The sequence below is a fragment of the Vulpes vulpes genome, chromosome 12 (genome assembly GCF_048418805.1).
Source record: "Vulpes vulpes isolate BD-2025 chromosome 12, VulVul3, whole genome shotgun sequence".
NCBI classification, from domain to species: Eukaryota; Metazoa; Chordata; class Mammalia; order Carnivora; family Canidae; genus Vulpes; species Vulpes vulpes.
The window spans coordinates 97,141,347-97,161,380 of NC_132791.1; the positions used below are offsets into that span (position 1 = coordinate 97,141,347).

Here is a 20,034-nt window from a genome sequence, read left to right on the forward strand (position 1 = left end):
AGTCACCTATAGCGTGAGAGGATCGATCGGAGCATGTGCTGCGCCAGCACTTGCATCCTCGGGACTTGTCATCCATCCAGACTTTGAGGTGCTCACAGATGCCTGTGACTCATCAAGCATGTTCCGGGCCAGCAGCCAGGAGGGGGATGCCGGACAGACAGCCCTGGAAGTCAAGGCCCACCTCACCCGACGGCGTCTCGTCCAGAGCAAGTGAACCGGCATCACCCAGCTCATTGGCGTCCCAGTGGGGCTGGGATGGGCGCAGCTGGGCCGCCGCCTCCTGGGCCCACGGCGTGCTCCGCTCCTGCCCCGGCGCAGCCCCCACACCGCAGCTCCACGAGGCCCGGGCCCATAAACCAAACCATACCTCGCCCCTCTAACCCCCAGCATCTTCTCATCTCTAGCATGACCCTGACTCCTCACCTGGTCGTGGTACCAGCACCGCGGCCTCTCCGCAGTTCCTGAACACTGGGCCTACGTGTTCCCGAGCCCTTGCCCCCCCGTGGACTTGCGACCCAGGCTCACCTCCTCACAGAGGCCTTCCCAGATAACTGACCTAACGAGGTTTCGCTCCTTCGCCAGGCTTCTGCACCATGTACCGCAGAGGGGTGGTGCCAACAAGGAAAGGGGGATGGCTGGAAAGAACCTTGAGGTACTGGGGTCTGTGTGTGTGTGTGTGTGTGTGCGTGTGTGTGTGCGTGTGTGCGCATGGATATAGACCACAACGCTGTAGACATTGGCAGAGATGCCTGCATGTGTGAGCGTGTACGCCACATGCATATTTATGTGCACACACATATTTCCAACTTCTGTCGGTTAAAAGGACCTGGAAGCAATGACACCTGGTAGGAACGGGCGCAAGTAGCACTCAGATCCTGGTTGGAGAAATGGAGCTGATTCCAGAGCCGGGCTAGGAAAAGTATGAGACGAGCCTGGAATATGTTTTTGTGCCAGAAAGTAAGGACACACCCAAGAATGATGGTGTCGGAAAGACACATGAACGGGCTTGAAGGGGCTCACACTGGCCAGTTGTGGAATAATTTAAGTATCAAAATAGACAATTGGATTACAACTCATCGTATGAGATAGGAATCAATGAGTCCATACGGAAAAAATAAATGAAAAGGGGCGCCTGGGGGTCGGTTAAGCGTCCAACTCTTGTTTTCAGCTCTTGTTTTCGATCTCAGGGTCATGAAATCCAGCCCTGCATTAGGCTCTACTGGGCATGGACCCCGCTTGGGATTCTCTCTCCTTCTCTCTCTGTGCCTCCGCCCCACTCATGCACGCACATGCTGTCTCTTTCTTTCTAAAAAAAAAAAAAAAAAACTAAGTAAATGAATAAATAAATGTGATTAAGGGGAAGCTCTTCCTTATAGTAGAATCCAATTAATGAAGGTAGGAGTAATGGAAACAAAAAATGACTATTAGGCAACAATAACAATAGTAGTTGATACACGTGTAAGTCATTGGCGGGTGGAGGGTTCATGAGAAATGGAAAATCAGCAAAACATTGGACTCTCAGCCCACAAAACATTAATCAAATGCAAAGGGGAAGGTGGCAGACAGCTTGATTAGGTGACCAAGGTAACACCACCACAGGTGGGACAGGCAGACGTGGTGAACCTTCTGAAGTGATGTGCTAGGAGGAGCATCATGCTGGTGGTATTCCCGCTGGTAGGTAGAGGGTCCACATGGAAGAAAATCCTGTGCTCTTGAGGATAGATCAAGGACACCAGAGGCAGGCAGACATGGAGGCTGCTCCAGATGGAATGACACTAATGGGATGGATAACTTGACGCAATGCATGCTCCATGGTGGAGCCCGCAAGGCAGAGGACAAGGGACACTGTTGAGACAGTTGATGATATTCGAACAACTGTTGGATGGCAGTGCTGTGTCAGTGTGGATTTCCTGACTTGGAGAGCCATGTAGCATGGGAGTGTGTTCTTGGTTTTAGGAGGTACATGGGGGAGTATTTGAGGGGTGATGGAGCATGATGTCAGAGTATCTATCATCTATCTATAATCTCTATTTATCCATCCATCCATCTATCCATCCATCCATCCATCTATCCATCCATCCATCCATCTATCTATCCATCCATCCATCCATCTACCTATCCATCCATCCATCCAGTCTGATACAAAACTCAACATATACAGATATGTAATCAAGTATATTCATCTGCATGATAGGAGTTGAAGTAACTGCCATTTAAAGAGCAGATAAAACCTGAGGAATAGGATGGATTTTCTATTACAGACACATAGTCCAAAGGACCTAGGGTGACATAGGCCACACCCCTGTGCAGAGCCAGGACCTGGGTTTTGTGCCGTCACACAGGCTGCCACTGTCCGTCTCCCAAGACGACTTTCCAGCAGATAGAATCCTCTCATCGTATAACAGTTTGGGTGAATTTTCTAGGCTGGTGCAAAGTTACAGCAGGACCAGTGAAGGAAGGAAGAAAAATGAAGAAACATTTGTTCATGTCAGAGCCAAATCAATGTGAATAATTTTCCAGTTTGTCACTCCAAGTGCTAAAACATTCCAGGGGGATGGAATCTGATCCATGGCCTTAACTGGGAACAGTGTGGGCAGGGATGAGGATCTGGTTTTTATAAATGACGACTTCAGCCCCTTAAGACCTAAGACATAGTCTGAATGCTCCAGAGAGTGTGTCTGATACAAGGCATAAATGGTATTATATAGTTTAAAATTTTTTTCTTAATAAAAATCATAAAAATTGCTACAGAAATAGTTCTTTCAATTTTTAAAATTTTCTCAAGGTATCTTCATAAACCTCCATCAGCCCCTAAGTCAAAATCTGCCCCGTGATTCCTGTTTCTTTTCCTATCACTTTACATTCCTGCCTTCAATTCCAAAAACTGTCACTTTAATCTAGGAATATGGATTTAAAATAATCTTAGGGAGAACCTGAGACAGGTTATCATTACCAGGGATAATAGGTCTGGAGAACACACTCAAACACGAATGTTTCAAGGTTAAATTGAATCATGGATTCAAGCAGAGGGATTTCCTGGAGCATGAACATTCTAACATCTCAATGAGTAATGGGACTAAAATCGATTTATCTGTTTGTTTGGTTCCATTTTATGTCTATGCTTATTTGCCTCTTTCCTTCTCATCTCCATCTAATCTTTGTCAACCTGTGGAACTTTGCATCCCCGTAGTTTGCCTTCAATTCTATTTGTGCATGTAATGCCCACATCACCAACCAATTTGTGAGCAATCCTTAGTTACGTTTCATTGGCTACAGTCATCGGTAAGTACACGGTAATATCAAAATCACTTTCACGAGCCATCTGTTGGCCATATTCTAGATCTTCTCTGAAGTCATAGCTTGTTAAAAGTCTGATTCATAGGACCCAGGTGTCCAGCAACAAGAAAATGGCTTATTGAATTATGGTACGTCAAGATCGTGGAATATTATGCCACCACTAACAGTGTGACTTATGTCTTGAATTTGGAACCTAGAACAGTGTCATGAATATCTTGTGGGAAAGAAATACATAATAAAAGACATGCATACCCTATAACTACACTAAATATTTATGTGTTGGAGAAAGATACATATGCAAAAATGATGGGGATATGCTAAATTTAATTTTAAATTTTAAATTTAATAATTTTTTTAAATTTAATTTTAATTCTTAAAACAATTTAATTTTGATGCTACATTCTCTTTAAGTAAAAAAAAAAAAGAGAGAGAGAGAGACACGATTTGTGAAATTTCTGCAGGAAAGTATAACCCATAAAGTTGATCCTGAGCTTCGCGGCTTATGCACTGAATGACATTTGGTCATAATGTTGTGCAAGAATGCCAGGGAGTTTTCTTTCTCCTGGTTTGGAATATGTTAAGTCTGTAAATAGAGTTAATTATGTCCCATCTGCCCAGAGCTGTAAGGGTGATGTCACTGGATAAAGCAGTGGAAGAAACAGCAGGCAAAATTTATTCACAGAATTCATTCAAGGAATATACACCAGGATACTCCTCATGTCCCAGACTCTGGGTGACACCATGTCCGATACAGTCCCACCCTGCATGGGGTGTTAGTGTTTGTTCTAACCAAAAAGACACATTCATCTCAGGTAGATCTGTTACTTTTACATTGCAACTCTACATTTTTTTTTTCATTAGACATTCAGTTTGCAAGAGCTTGATGGACATGTGACAGGCCTGTCTGGCATCCATGACTCCCAACTTTCCCCTGCTACATGAGGTCTTGGCAGAAGCTATCCTTGTGTCGGGATGCATCTGTGTGGGTGAGCGTGAGCCCTAGGCTTGGCCAGTTAGACACACTATCTGGGACTCTGACTCTTGAGGAAATGCGGGGGGATCGGGTTGGGTCATTCTCAGAAGCGAGCCAGCAGGCCTGGCTACCTGCTTCTGTAGGGAGACCACTGCTGTGTTTTAGGATTTCCAAGATACTTTGCTCCTACTTGTTCCCAAGTGTGGTCCTGCACTCCCCTACTGATGCTGTGAGCCACACTCATATCCTCCCCCACTTACCACCAACCCCTTTTCCATCCAATAAATTCCTCTTTGCTTATCAGGGCTGTTTCCCACTGTTTCCCGTCAAGAACTCTGACACAAAGAGAAATGTCATCTATGTGGCTTAGCAGAAGACGAAGGCTAGGAGGAAGGCAGAGCTTGGACCACTTAAACATCAGGACATGACGCTGAAGCTCTGAATGCCTGTTTCCACATTTGACCTCAGGGACCACAGTACCTACCTTCTTAATGAAGGCTGAGCGAGAAAATGCAGAGCCTCACAAAGTATCTGGCTCATTTTAAGGTCTAAAAAGATTTTCTTATTCTTCTTTCCTTTCCTGTCCCTTTTCCTCAAATAAATACTTGATGATGTATTGGCTGGTTGAACTTTAAAATCAAACCAAAGAAGTAAGAATCTGTAGTTCTTTGCTTCCTAATTTCCAGCTTCCTCTCCCCTAATAAATTTGCAGGGTAATCACTGGCATGACATTTATATTTCTAGAACTGGGTCACTGGATTCAGTAATCTAAAAATCAGCAATTTGCTAATGGAATAACATATCTGTTGACCAGAGTAAAACGTGGAGTCATGCATCTTTGTTAACAATATTGAAAACCAAAGCTGAGTAACTCCAGCTTATGGCAGCTAAAAAAGAAGAAGAAGAAGAAGAAGAAGAAGAAGAAGAAGAAGAAGAAGAAGAAGAAGAGGAGAAGGAGAAACACACGCAGGGAATGTAATCCATTGTAAAAATGAGAATCATATGGGAAACAGACAATGACAAAAATAAAAACCCCAAGCTCCCTTGCCAAGATCTCAGCGCCAACACACTGGTCCCAGAGCTTAATACCAAAGCAGTAGGACGAGCAAGAGCAGGGCTCCCAGGACTGAGAAATTTGATCTCCTGCCTCAGTAAGTGCCTCACTGCGGGAGCAGCACATTCAGCCTGTTTAGGAAAGACATATCGATTTTTTTTTAATTTTTATTTATTTATTCATAGAGACACACGCAGAGGGAGAAGCAGGCTCCATGCAGGGAGCCCGACATGGGACTCAATCCTGGGTCTCCAGGATCAGGCCCTGGGCTGAAGGCAGCACTAAACCACTGGGCCACCCGGGCTGCCCCCCGCCCCCCGACTTGGTATTTTAGGCAGCAGATGATATTGTCAGTGTCCTTCAGGCCGCGGAGGTGGCCAGGCCCCTGGATAATCAGCCTGAATCAGCACAACGCCCCAGGTCCCTGGCCCCCTGCCTCCCGCGGTGACCTGGCCTGAGCCCGACGGAGGCCCCCTTGGTCCTACACACCCGGCCAGGCAGGGTCGGGGTTCCTGCAATTATGTCATTGCTTTGGGGACAGGAAGTTAGTTCACAAAAATTGGGATGCGATAGCTAAGACTTGGGAGCCAGCATCCCCTCCCGCCACACTCCTTAGGGCTAGCGTTTATGCTTCTCCCCACCAACTGAAATGCTGTGATTAATTCAGGTTCACAAGATAATTCTGTGTGCGGAGCAGACAGTGGTGCCGATCACCATTCTCCACCTGGACCTGAGGGAAACGCTCTCCAGAAAGAAAAAGGATCTTGGAGACAGTGCACATCTCCTGTGTGTGGCCCCGGTATTCGAACATCAAGGGTGATGCCTAACGAGGCACCTACTGAGCGAGTCTCCCCCAGACTGGGTGGCTTTTAAAACCCAATCATGATGATCTCCCCTGGTTTCCGTGGGTCAAGAATTTGGGGGCCGTCCGTCGGGGTCTCTCTGGCTCCCGCATGTTCGCCACCAGTTTTGGCTGGAGCCCTGGTGTCTGGGGCTGGACCACTCTCAGGTGACTTTCCTACAGTGATGGCCCCTGGGGTCTGTCCTTGGCTGGGGGGCACTCAGTTCCTCCCTGAGCCATGTCACGATGTTTGGGAGCTGCTTTCCCCCCGAGCCAGCAGCTGGGGACAGCTTTACCCCGCACCCCGAGGTCGTTCAGCAGGGTCTGGGGACATTGGTCTCTTACAGCTGAGCACGAGGGGCTCCCGGCCCCTAACGGGTAGAGACCCGGGTGCTCGAGACCCCTTAAAGCGCCCAGAACGGCCTCCCACGGCGAAGAATTCTCTGGCCCCAAACGTGAAGATGCTGCTACCGACACCCGCCGGTCACCGGGGAAGCTCCGCGGCCTTCTATGGCCTCGGCCCCCAAGCTGCACCTTTGCCCTGGCCGCGGCGCGCAGGGCCAGCCTCGAGTCTGTGTGCGAGGGGACAACACGCGGCCCTGAATGCCAGGAGGCAAGGGCTGTCGGGGCACCCTGGGGGGAGCTAGGGCGGCACCCAGGTCTTAAAAGGCACATCTTTGCGTGGCTGCGAGGGAGGTCCTCCCCCCTTTCCTGCTGGTCGCTCTTGCTATACGTGCACGACTCACATGTAATGCAAAACAGACGTGAGAAACACTGGGTTAGGGCCCTTAGCACTGCCTGGGGCTTCGCGAGATATTGTCCCCCGAGAACCACCGGGTCACTGGCCTCAAATAAGTCATCCGTGCAGGATGTTTTTAACAAGAGGGTCAGTTAGCAGCCACGAGGAGAGGCTAGGACTCCAATCAGCCCTTTTTTGGTGAGAAGATAGAGCCATTTCTCCTGAACATCTGGGCACCGCTGGTTGGGCTTCGACAACTAGAGCTTTCCTGGGTATGCATTTTTTTTTTCTTCTCTAAGTCCTATTCCCTATTTCGACACTTCAAATAAGTTCAAACGACCAAGCAACACTTGTATAGGAACTTTAGGACTCCGTCCATTTACTCTTATCCCAGAAGTTTACTCAGGTTGCCTCCTGACTCCGAGGATACAGTTCCCTCTTCCTCTGCAAAGCTGGTTGGTCGCGCACTGGCGATGAGCTGGATCCTCAGTGTTCTTACCTCCTCTGGGGCCTAGACTCCGGTCATCTTCTGTTCTCCTGTAATCTCCGACCTCTCTATCAGTCCTTTCATTTAAGCACATAAATACACTTAAATCTTGCCATTCTTTTTTTTTTTTTAAGATTTTATTTATTTATTCATGAGGGACATAGAGAGAGAGACAGAGACACAGGCAGAGGGAGAAGCAGGCTCCGTGCAGGGACCCTGATGTGGGACTCGATCCCAGGACCCCGGGATCATGCCCTGAACCAAAGGCAGATGCTCAACCACTGAGCCACCCAGGCGCCCTAAATCTTTCCATTCTTTAAAAAAAAAAAAAGGTACACGGTATCTTCCTTCCTCCTGACACCTACCACCAGCTATTGTTCAATTTCTTCCTTTCCCTTTCTAACCATCCTTAAAAGGATGTCCATACTTACCACTTCAACTTCTTCACGCCCGAAGCTTCTGGTCCTCCCCGAGGCCAACAGGATGCCAGAGCCAGAGGTGTTTTGCTCTAATTTGCAGTGTTTCTCAGCGACTGCCCCTCCCCAACTCACTTGCTCCAGAGTCCCCTGACCGTGTGACTGAGCTGCACCCCTTGGGCCAGGACTTCACAGTTTTAGGAAGCTCTTGTCACTCCTGTTCCCCAACGTTTAAGAGCCGCAGCTTATCCCTCAATGCTGGCCTCGTAGATGAGATACCCTTCGTTCCCATAAGTGCACTTGGCCGCCTCTTTCAAAGGCAGAGCTGGGTCTGACTTGTAACAGAGATTCTTGTGATGTGAGATCATATACAATGGGAAAGGCAGGAAAAAGAGAGAACACAAACACACCCTCTTTTTTTTTTTTTTTTGGCCTGGAGAAAAATTTTAAAGTTTGATTTCACTTCCTCATTCTTCTTTTCTTTCTTTCTTTCTTTCTTTCTTTCTTTCTTTCTTTCTTTCTTTCTTTCTTCTCTTCCTTTCCTTCTCTTTCTTTCTTTCTTTCTCTTTCTTTCTTTCTTTCTTTTTCTTTCTTTCTTTCTTTCTTTTTCTTTCTTTCTAGTTACTTACAGTTGAAATGGAGATTGAGATTCATTTTGGCTTCTTCAGACTTTCCGAAGGCAGAAGTGGAGGAGATTTGAACCTCTGCCAAGCAACACAGACCAGACTGACCCACCTAATTTGGCCTAATATATATATATATATATATATATATATATATATATATATATATATATTTTAATGTTTTTCTGGCTATCGATTTATTCAACACAAAACAATCTTCAATTTTACTGAGGTGGCTGACCATGTCCACAACCAAATCTGCCTCTAAACTGGAACTCAGTTGCTGACCCAGCCCCAGCCTCAGCTTTCTTGTCGGCACCAGGGGACACAGCACTTTGTCTGTAGGTGTCTCTGTCAGCTTCCCCTTGTGTGAGTCTTGCAGATCGCTCTCCCTCCAGACCTTTGGGCCGTGGCCTGCCAGTCTCAGGTCAGCTGCGGCGCGGAGTGGCAGGCTCAATCTCGGGGGGTAGGTGGAGGTAATCACGGAGATACTGGATACCCTCGTCGGTAAGGTACCAGCAGAAATGTCTCCAGGCTAACTGTTCCTTTACATAGCCTCGGGATTTGAGAGACTGCGTGGCCTTCATGATGTGAAGGTTGGGCACAAAGGGAACAATGGTGCAAAGACGGAAGGAATTAGGTTCGGAAGATCAACGTGTTTAACTCCTGCCCATCACTTCATGTGTGTGAGTGACGTTAAGTGGTTGGTACAGTTAGAAATCTGGTGTCTTGAAAAATCACAGCTTCCTTGAAAAGACAAGACTAGACTATTGTGTGTCGCCAAACCAATGTCCTTATCTCCTGGTTGAAAAGCGCTTCAATCCATGGGTTGCAGATTGGTGGCTGATAGAGCCCAGGGATGCAGCTGTGGAGACGCAGAGGCTGACAGAGCCTGAGGTCAGCATCGGTAGGAAAACACAGATTCCTGGGCTCGCCCCCCTCTGGGAAGGAATGCTCGGCATCTCTGCAGGGCCGCCCTGTCCGGTCCGGGTCCCCTGGGACCCTGCGTGGGCCGGGCCCTGCATGCAGGGCGTTGGTGGTTCTGGGCTGCTCCTCCTCCCCGCAAACAGCCTTTCCCAGCTCGTCTCCTTGTCACTCAGGCCCCAGCGCTGTCCCTGCAGCCTGGTGCCCTGGTGCCAGGAGAGGGAGGAAGACCTGCCACCTCGCAGCCCTGGAGGAGGAGGAGGACAGCTTCGCACCAGCTCTCAAAGGCAGGCCCAGGCCCTCGGTTCCTTGGCACCCAGAGAAACCCGGGACACTCTGTCCCACGGCACCTATGTGGCCCAGGTGAAAACTCCGAAGCTCGTTGGGACACACTCACTCAAGGCCACGCAGAGGCCCCGTGTAGGTGGCATTTTACTCCCCGTCAGCTTCCTGATGGGGCCACTCCACGGCCCAGAGGCCTAGTGTCCTTATTTTCTCTTTCTTGAAGCCACTTGGTACTGGAGAGCCAGGAGTAGAGCCGCCTTTGCAGTCGAGGGTGGCTGGAGGAAGAGCTTGGGAGGAAGACCACAGAGATCACACATGGTCGGCGGGAAATTTGCGGCTTGTCCCGTCCTTGGCAGGAAGGCAGGCGGCGGCGCCATCTGGGCAGCGAGGTGCCCTGTCCTCCGCGGGCCGGGCCATCAAGCCTGCGCCCCGCACTCGGCTCCCAGGGGGCTTTAGAGGGAGGCGGGGGAGGGCTGGCTTGATGCCACCTGCCTTAGGTCCTCTAAGAAAATCCGAACAATACTGTAAGTACACAGCTGGAGGGGGACAAGAGAAGAGTTTTATAATTTTTTAAAAGGTCCCCCCCATCGACTCCCACTTTCTATTCCCAAAGTGAAATTAAATATCCCCCCCCCCAATAAAATCCATTAAGTTTGGAAGAATTCCCATTTCCCAGCAGTTATGGAGGGTTCTAAAGTCTTCTGTCCACATGTTTGAAAAGGCTGTGCCTCAAGGTCGGGGGACTGCAAACCGTGTTTTAATGGGCCCAACTTAACCTCACAATTACTTGATTTGAAAAGAGACTTTTGTTACTTTCCCCTTCTGAAAAATCCAGCGTTCAGATTGGTAGCCTGTCCCCTTTTTAAAAAAGTAGGATTTTAATCCTACTTAAAGGGTTCTAGGCCTCTTTCCCAGGAGACACAAATGCACATCTCAGTAACCACCAAGTACAGGAGGTGCTTGGTGGTAACTGTCACCCTACAGAGAGAGCCTAATTTCAAAGCAATTGCAGAAAAATTTAAAAAGGCCTGTATTTTCTTTACTTTGGCCTGTCATTGCCAAGGACACTAATTTTTAAAATCTAGAACACCCAAACACTGCATGTTCCAAATCTGTTTATCTTTGAAGATATTGACGGAGCACACACATATTTTTTTATAAGAATGAAGGAGAAATTGAGATAAAAATATTTTGTGGGATGCTTTTGAAGACAACATGGGGAATATAATGGGGAATTTAAAAAGCAGATTACAAAATTGCATATACAGTTTAATGATTCCAATGCATCTCAAGTACACTCATGCCTGGGATAAAATGAGTGAAAAAAAAAATCAAAACAATAACTGTAGTCTTCTTTGAGTAGCACGATTATGACTGATTTGTTTCCTTTTTTATATTTTAAAAATTCTCTGTAATATGCATGTTAAATTTGTAATATAAAAAATAAAACCCAGGAAATGCCACGCTCATGTCATGTACAAGCTTTAGAGAGGGCAAATGAATCCAGGTTAAGCAATATTCCAGGACAGTTAGGTTAGGATTTCTTTTGTCCTTAATACCCATTGCTTCATTAATTTTCCTTGCCCTGTGAACTGACCTAATTCACACTCCAGCAGTGCCCCCCGCTTCTCGCTGTTTGCATGGGGCAGCAGGTCCGTGGCAGACATGAGGTTATTCAAGCTCCATAAACCCACAAATGAGCATGCCCCATTTGTAACTGCACAGATGTTAGACACGGTCCATTAGAAGAAGGGAGACAAGGAGACAATTCCATAGCAATTTAACCGAGGGAAGAATAAAGAAGGCGTAAAAAGCCATATGCTTCTCTAGAATAACAAAGAACATGTGTCTTTCAACTCACAAGGCTGGGCATGACATCTCTAGGAACCAAGCCCTTTGCCACCCTTTCTGGGACACACTTGTTTCTTGAAGCCAGACCCCCTCTTCCAGTGCTAGGCGAGGACTCCCTTTCTATGTCCACAGCTCTGGAAGAGATCTCTAGAATGGTCAGCCTTCCGGCTATTGGTGTGTGGTGGTGAGCTCACCCAGCCTTCTCGGGACAGTGCAGAGGTGTGACTGGCGGTGGGGGACACAAAGACTCAAGTACACGCTTGAGGGCAGGTACAGAGCCAAGAGGGTCCTAGGACAGCAGTTTGGATTTCTGAAATAAGTGACTGACTGAAAAACATGTGTTCAGCTGTTGCGTGGGCGAGAGCCGTCTGTAAGGGATGTAAGTCTTTCTGCTGCCATCCATCACCTGTTCTCATTCTTCTTTACAGCTACACAGTTGACACTCACTGAGCTCTGATCTCTTACTCTGCATGAGAAATTTGCAGCTTATCACGTCATTAGCAGGAAGGAAGGGGGTGGTGCCATTTCTGAGGCGTATCTTCACCTGCTGGTCCAGGAGGTGACTCCTTTTGGCAAAGAGTATCTTCTCTCTCCTTCTTCTCCGTAAGGCCTCAGAGAAGAGACATAGTAAGTCTTGGCTACTGAGAGCACAGTGTCTTTCAAACTATGGCTTGAGACACATTAGTGGGTCAGGAAAATCATTTCATGGATTGGAACCAGCCTTTGAAAGGAAAAAGGAAGAAGGAGGAACGGAATGGAACAGGAATGACTTAAACTGGATTGAAAATATCAGAGTATATTGCATGCAGTGAGGGTGAATATGATTTCCTAGAAATTGTACAAAACTTTAGTTTCAGTGTTATATATGCATCTGCATATATCTGTGTGTGTGGTGTTTGCATACGTGGTTAGAAGGTGAGACATATTTAAGGATCGTGGCCAAATAAGTTTGGAAGACACTGATTTAGGTAGATGTTGCTTATATAGGGTTGTAGTACAAGAAAAAAACATATATATTTGGTCTATGTCCCTGGAGCACAGAGCTCTTGAGACCCCTGGAATTTCCTGAGTGATAAGAGTATAAGTTATCCATAACAAGTTCCTTAGACTTCACCTCATTTTATATTAATGAGGTGACTCCTGGTGGTGCTCCAGACAGCTTTGGGATGGAGGCGGGCAGCCAGAGGAACCAGCCATATGATTAGAGGGTTGAAACTTTCATCTCTACCCTCTGACTTTGGGGAGAGAAGAAGGGCTACAGATTCTCAAACATGAATGGCCAGTGATTTCATGAATCATGCCTATGTAATGAAACATCCTGTAAACAATGGGGTTTGGGGAACTTCCAGGTGGGTGAACACACTGAGTCAAACTTCACGGCTTAAAATAACAATATCCAACAGCTATTTTATTACCTCTTACGATTCTGTGGATCTTTTGGGCTTACCTGGGTGGTTCGGCTGAGGATGCCATCTGTGGGGGCTGAAGTCATTTGGGGCCTCATCTGGGCTGGAACATCCAAGATTGGTCACTCACATGGCAGGCAGTTGGTGCTAGCTATAGACTGGAAGCTCAGTTTGGGACACCACCAGAAGCACCTCAACATGGCTTCTGCATGTGGATTGGCTTCTCAGCAGGATAGCTAGATCTTAGGAGAGTGTATCTTGGAAGCAAGTATTGTGAGATGCAGGGAGAAGGTTCAAGGCCAGTTAAAACTCCATCCAAGGGAACAGCATTACTTCCCCTATATTTCACTAGTCAAAACAGGCACAGGGCCTTCAACCCACCCAAGGAAATAGGGAAAAAATCCTCAACTTCTGATGGAGCTCACATTGAAGAAGAGCATGTAAGATGAGAGATATTATTCTTACTGTCTTTGAAATGGAACCAAATTATTTATATCTAACTAGAGACCTTCCCAAAAGCTAGGTCAAGGCTAACAACTGAGGGGCAGCTCCCATCTCCTCCAGCTTCCTGAGGTAGAAGATCTAATGTCGGCACATTTGGCAGCTGGTGAATACTGGCATATTCCATCTTCTACCCCAACCCCAAACCTCACCTCTGGGCTGTGGAAGATCTATACTGGGTGGTGGGGCGGCCATCTGACAGCGCCAGTTCCTACCTTCCCCACACACAGCTCCTGCTTGGTAAGGATGGTGGTGCAGCTGGTAAAGAGTGAGTTCCCTACCTCCTCACCTCCCTGACTCCTCATCCAAAGCACAGACATTCTTCCCAGGAAAACGTTGGAGCGAGCCATAAGACTACCAAAGCTCTGATCCTGCCAAGGGGCTCTACTTTCACTGGATCAGACTGTGGAGCAATTTATGCCCCAAGTCATTAGTAAGAACAATGGAGCAATTAACCAGCAATTAGTGGAGGCTAACAACTGGGTATGCTACATATAGAAGCAGATGAGCCAGAAGCTTAATGAGGAGGTCATGGAAAGAGACAAAGAGAGTTCAGCTAAACCTGCAGTCTCCCCGGTGATCAGGAACTCTGTGTGTATGCCCAAGGCCGAGTCCTCCAAAGAGTAAGTAAAAGGAGACAAAAATTCTGAGCTACTGGCCCCCGGCTGAAAGAAGGGCAATGGATAAAACTCACTGAACAGTGAAAGCAGTCTCTAAATCATATCCAGATCGAGTACAAATCATTGATTCAGGGGGCTTCCCTACAAGCTCTGCACAGTCATAGGCTCACTGATAACCTATGCTGACCCAGGGGGGACTGTAGGAAATCAGACTTCAAGATAAAATTGATGGGAAAAAGCTTGAGCAGAGATGCCAGAGGCCGCACAGTAGAGGAAAAATAGATTTTGCTGAACTGGTCAAGTCAACTCACTAAGTAAACAACAGCAGCAACAGTCCTTAGAAGGGAGAAAAAAAACAGTATCCCTAGTTGCTACAATATATTATCTAAAATGTCCAGGTTTCAACAGAAAATATGAGGACATGCAAGGAAACAGGAAAGTGTGACCAAGCACAGGAGGAAAAGCAGGAAATAGAAACTACCTTTAAGGGAGCTAGATGTTGGACTTAGCAGACAAAAACCTGAAAGCAGCTTTTTTCAATATGTTCAAAGAACTAAAGGAGTCCATGTCTAAAGAAATAAAGGAAAGTGTAATGATGTCTCATCAAATATCAAATATAAAAGAGATACAAATTACAAAATAGGGCCAAATGGAAATTCTAGAGTTGAAAATGTAATATCTGAAGTGAAGATTTCAGTAGAGGGACTTAACCACAGATTTGTGCTGGGAGAAGGAGGAATAAGCAAACTGGAAGATAGATGGAGATTATGCAGTAGGAACAAAAGAGGAAAAAAGAAAAGAAAGAAATTGAGTCTTGGAGAAATGTGGGACATCTTTAAGCACATCAACAGATATATGCTGTGTATACCAAAAGGAGAAGATAGTGAAAAGGGAACTGAAAAAGATATTAAAAGAAATAATGGCTGGAAACTTCAAAATTTGCTGAAAGGAATTAACCTCCACGTACAAGGGGCTCAATTAATTCTCAGTAGAATGAAAGCACAGAGCCACACCTAGACACATCACAGTCAGAATGCTGAAAGCCAACAATAGACACAATCTTAAAAGCCACAAGAGAAAAATGGCTCATCATATGCAAGGGAATGCTAATAAGATTGACTGAATCCTCAATAAACTGACTTCTCATCAGAAATAATGGAGGCCAAAGGCCATATTCACTTTGATAGAAAAATCAACCAGCCTCTGAATCAAGAAGCATATGATCAGCAAAACTATCTTTTAAAAATGAAGGTGAAATAAAGACATTCCCAGATAAACTAAAAACTGAGAAAATTCATTGCTTGGAAAAAGGAGAAAAAGTTGGAGGACATGTACATCCCTATTTCAAAACTGTCTAAAAGCAGCAGTAATCAAAACGGTGTTGTACTGGCATAACAATAGACACATAGAAGAAGGGAATAGAATCAAGAGTCCAGATATAAACCCATATGTCAATGGTCAACTGATTTGTATCATTTTGGGTGCCAAGACTATTCAACAGGGACAGAATAGCTTTTTCAACAGGTGGCTCTGGGACAAGATAGCCACATGCCAAAGAATTAATTTGGGCCTTTACTTCACACCATATATAAAAGTCAAATTAAAACAGATCAAGAGACAAATGTAAGAGATAAAACTATAAAACTCTTCAAAGAAAACAGGAGTACATTTTATAAGCCTGGATTCGGCAATAGTTTCTTAGCTATGATACCAAAAGAACCATCAACAAAATTTTAGAAAGTAGATAAACTGAATTACATTAAAGTTAAAACCTTTTGTGTTCAATTAATACTATCAAGAAAGTGCAAAGATAACCCACAGAATGGAAAATACACTTGCAAATCATATACCTGACATAGCACTTGGATTATTGTAAGTAAAGAACTCCTAAGACTCAATAATAATAATTAATAATAATAATAATAATAATAATAATAATAATAACAAAACCCCCAAGTAATCCCATTAAAAATGGGCCAAGGATCTGAATAGAAAATTTTCCATGGAAAATATACAAGTGGCCAATAAGCATAGGAAACGATGTTCAACATCAAAAGCCATCCAGAAAATACAAATCATAACCACTATAATGAGATACCACTTCACAGGTATGGCTTTAATAAAAAAAGATGGATGATAATAAGTGTTGATGAGGATGTAGAGAATTTGAAACCCTCAGATATTATTGATGGGAACATAAAATGGTATAGCTGCTTTGGAAAGCAGCCTGGAAATTACTCAACAGTTTCTGCATATAGTCACCACAAAGATCCGTAATTTGCTCCTATGTATATACCCAAGAGAAGTGAAAACATCATGTCCACACAAAAACTTGTACACAAATGTTCACAGTAATATTATTCATAAAGTCAGAAAATCCAGACAACCCAAATGTCCATCATCTACTAAATAAAGGAAATGTGGTATACCAATGCACTGAAATATTATTTGGCCATAAAAGGGAATGAAGTACTGATACATGGAAAAATCTTGAAAATATTATGCTAAGTGACAGAAGGCGGACACCAAAGGCCACATGGCATATAACACCATTGATATCATGTGTCCAGAATAGGCAAATTAGTAGATGCTTAGGGCTGGGGAGATGGATGTTGAGTACGGAGTTTGTTTTTGAAATGATGAAAATATTCTAAAATCACATTATGGTAGTGTTTGCACAGCTCCATGGATATACTAACAACCACTGAAATCGAAATGAGTATGTTTTATGGTATATAAAATGTGTCTCAATTAATTATCTATATTAGTTATATATGGCTCAGGATCTCTCATGAGATCAGTCATGGTTTTGGCCTGGGCTGCAGTCATCTGAATGCTTGACTGGGGCTGGAGGATCGACTCCAAGGTGGATGCTTGCAGAAGTTTTGGTTGGCTGCCAGCAGAAGGCTTCGGTTCTTTACTTCTTGCCAGGTGGCCCTGTCCCTACAGCTGCCTAAATGTCACAAAGGGATAGCTGGCTTCCCCCAAAGTGAGTTGTTCAAAAGAGCAAGGTGGAAAAAAGGTACAATGCCTCTTATAACCTTGTCTTAAATGTCACACACTGCCATATTATCAAAATCCTATTGGTTATACCAGGGCATGAAACCAAGAAGAAAAAATCATTGGGGGCCCTCTTGGAGACTGGCTCCCACATGTGGGGTTAAATTCTTATTGCTTTCTTCGTGACTTCAGCTTCTCCAGCTCATTAGCCGTAACTAGTACTCAACACTGCCCTAATGAAACACACTCGGTATCCTGTGATCCCTGAGGCCTGAGAAGGGGCACTTCAAGTTTCTGCCGGAGATCCAAATAAACACACACACACACATGCTCACACCACACACACACATGCACATACCACACATGTACATACACACATGCTCATACCATGCAATGTGCATACATAGATAAACATATCAACATAAATATAAATACATGTTACTTTTCAAAAAGTCTATACGTTTTTCAGCATAGAATTGTTTTGTCTTCATCTGTTTTTTTCTTTTTCATCTTATTATCATTTATCATTATATTTACATGGAAAAAATATATATGAATCCCTAAGAAATGCCTTTGCTTGCTGCAACCCTTTGGTTAGGAATGTATAAACTCTGGTCCCTCATTCTGAGAAATAATGAAAAAAACAAACAAACAAAAAAAACAAATGAAACCCTGACCCTGAGATCCCTGTGTGGGCTCTCAAATCAATATACCTGCTTGGCATCTGCTTGTGTCAAGCTAGTTGACATTCTTTGCTCTTTACCCATTAATACTTTCCTAAGTACCTCAATTAGGGTGTTTGAAGAAGATGGGAGATCTTGTGATAATCCCCAAGAGCTCATCCATACACAGGCTTTCTCCCATGTTTTATATGGAAATGTTCAAGGTTGAGTGGTCTTCACACTCACCCCGCATAAAAGCATTTTTGCCCTCATTGCATGAGGATTGTCTTGTCTATCCCCCAAAGCAAGTCAAAATAAATCAAGTGCTTTCTAGCTGGCAAAGGGAAGAAACACAGTAGTGCCCAATTCTGCTCTCACTGGTGTTTAAATTTGAGGAAATTACTTAAACCTCTCTGTTCCTCATCTGTAAAATGGGAATTACAAAACCTGTCTCATAGGATCCTCATAAGAATTAAATTAGTTAAAATAGCTGAAGCTCTTAGAACAGTTTCTAGCACAATCGCATATACTACATGTTAGCTCTCAATATGAATAGTCTTCCACAAGGTTTTTCAAGCTGAAGAATAAGCAGTTGGCTAATAATAAATAGACCAATAACAGTGGGTGCTGAAATGCAGCACTTTTGTCAGAATACAGACTTCATCTTAGAGGTGGTTGCAATGACAGGTGTGTCCCCGGGTGTTAGCTTGGGGTCAGCAACAGAAGAAGGGGGATAGGTTATGTCTTGTGTTCTGTGGAGTCATTAGTACCACTCAGGGAGGTAGGTGACAACTTTCCCCTAAATTCATTTGGATGGGAACCTCCAAAATAATGCGCCTGTCTACTTCAGTACTGAATTCCACGCAGAAGTATTTGGGCTAAATGATGTCTGTGCATATACACTTCTTTGTCCTGGAATAAATTTCATCTCCACTGAATTCAAGTAAACAATTTTTGTGGCCTAGTCGCTCTGGGGAGACAGGAATCGTAAAGCCTTGACCCCCAGGCTTAAGTTTACAAAGGAATACATGGAGATGAGGAGGGGAAAGCACAGCACAATACAGAATACATGACAAGTACAAAGTGATATGGGCCATAAAGGGAGAGGATTTACACCTGGATGAAGACATGCCAGGGGGAAGACTGGGAAATCGGATGACCCAACAAAGGAGGGATTTCTTCCTTTGAGAAGTCTTCTCTGGATAGGCAGAAGCAGAGCATCTTAAACATGCAGAGAAGTAAGGGGCAAGAAGATGGGCAAGAAAATCTCAACCATTCCTCCACGGAGGGTCTGGAATGGTCGTCCTAGATTTTATGTAACCACCTCTACATTTGACCTTCTGCTAAATGTATTAAATGGAATAGTCAAGAAAGCAAACTACGACTCGATGGAACAATGCCTTTTAACAGAAATTGAGTTCCACCTGCCAAACTTTTGGTCCTGTAGTAGGGTAAAATGAAGAAAATTTTACACATTCAAGCTCTAAAAACAAATACTTCTCAAATATCCTTCATCATCAAGCAATGGGACAATGTACTTCATAAAAAGGAAGAAGTAAACCAAGAAAGAAGACAAGAAGACCCAAGATATGGGAAACATGGAATTTAACAAATAAGGCAGGTGGAGGATATTTCCAGGATGAGGGTGAAGGGAGGTTCCAGAAGGTCAGCCATGGGCCACAGAGAGAAACCAACCCAGACTGGGATGCTCAGAAGACTGCAGAAGATCTCTTTCTCAAGAAGTTGAAATTATTAGAATGCTCAGTGCTTCCTAATATTGAGGGGATAGGAATATTCCTGGTTTCTGGTTTAGGCATGTAAGGAGCTTATAAGTATCCATCCCCTCTTAACAAACAAATAAAAAGTCAAACAAACTGAAAAATCAACAACTCTCATTAGAACCATTAGAGAAATAAGGTCATGGAACAGACTGCCGCCCTGGAACTAGAGAAACAGACAGATGAAGAGAATTCCAACTTACCACAGCAGAAAACCATGAAAGGAAACCTCTGTGGGAACCAGTGCCAGGATGCAGAAACCCTCCTGGAATACAGAAATATGAACTGTAATTGACAGTTACTTCAGGCTCAGTGTGGTCAACTCTTGAGATATAAGAACTCCAGGGTCCCCCTACTTTTGTTTTACCTTTAGGAAGTCAATCAGATTCCCACAGCAAATATCAGAGAAAAATTCCTTCCTGCTTCCTGCAAAGGGAGGGGCAAGGAAACAATGTTGAATGCAACAGAGCACTCTGTTCTTAACAAGGTCTGCCCTCAGAAGAAACTAGTTAACTAGAGCCTAATCTGTTGGGATATTATCAGAGCTTAATTGACTTGAGAGAAAGGAAATACCCAA

At 44.7% G+C, this 20,034-nt stretch overlaps 1 long non-coding RNA gene across 1 annotated transcript; it reads right to left on the bottom strand.

The window, feature by feature from the left end:
- Positions 1-10,670: 10,670 nt before the first annotated feature.
- LOC140594650 (uncharacterized) lies at positions 10,671-19,770 on the bottom strand. The gene is made up of 3 exons (XR_011995720.1): positions 19,661-19,770; positions 12,938-13,153; positions 10,671-12,211 (listed from the first exon to the last, which is right to left on the bottom strand). It is a non-coding gene; the product is annotated as an uncharacterized lncRNA (long non-coding RNA).
- Positions 19,771-20,034: the final 264 nt, after the last annotated feature.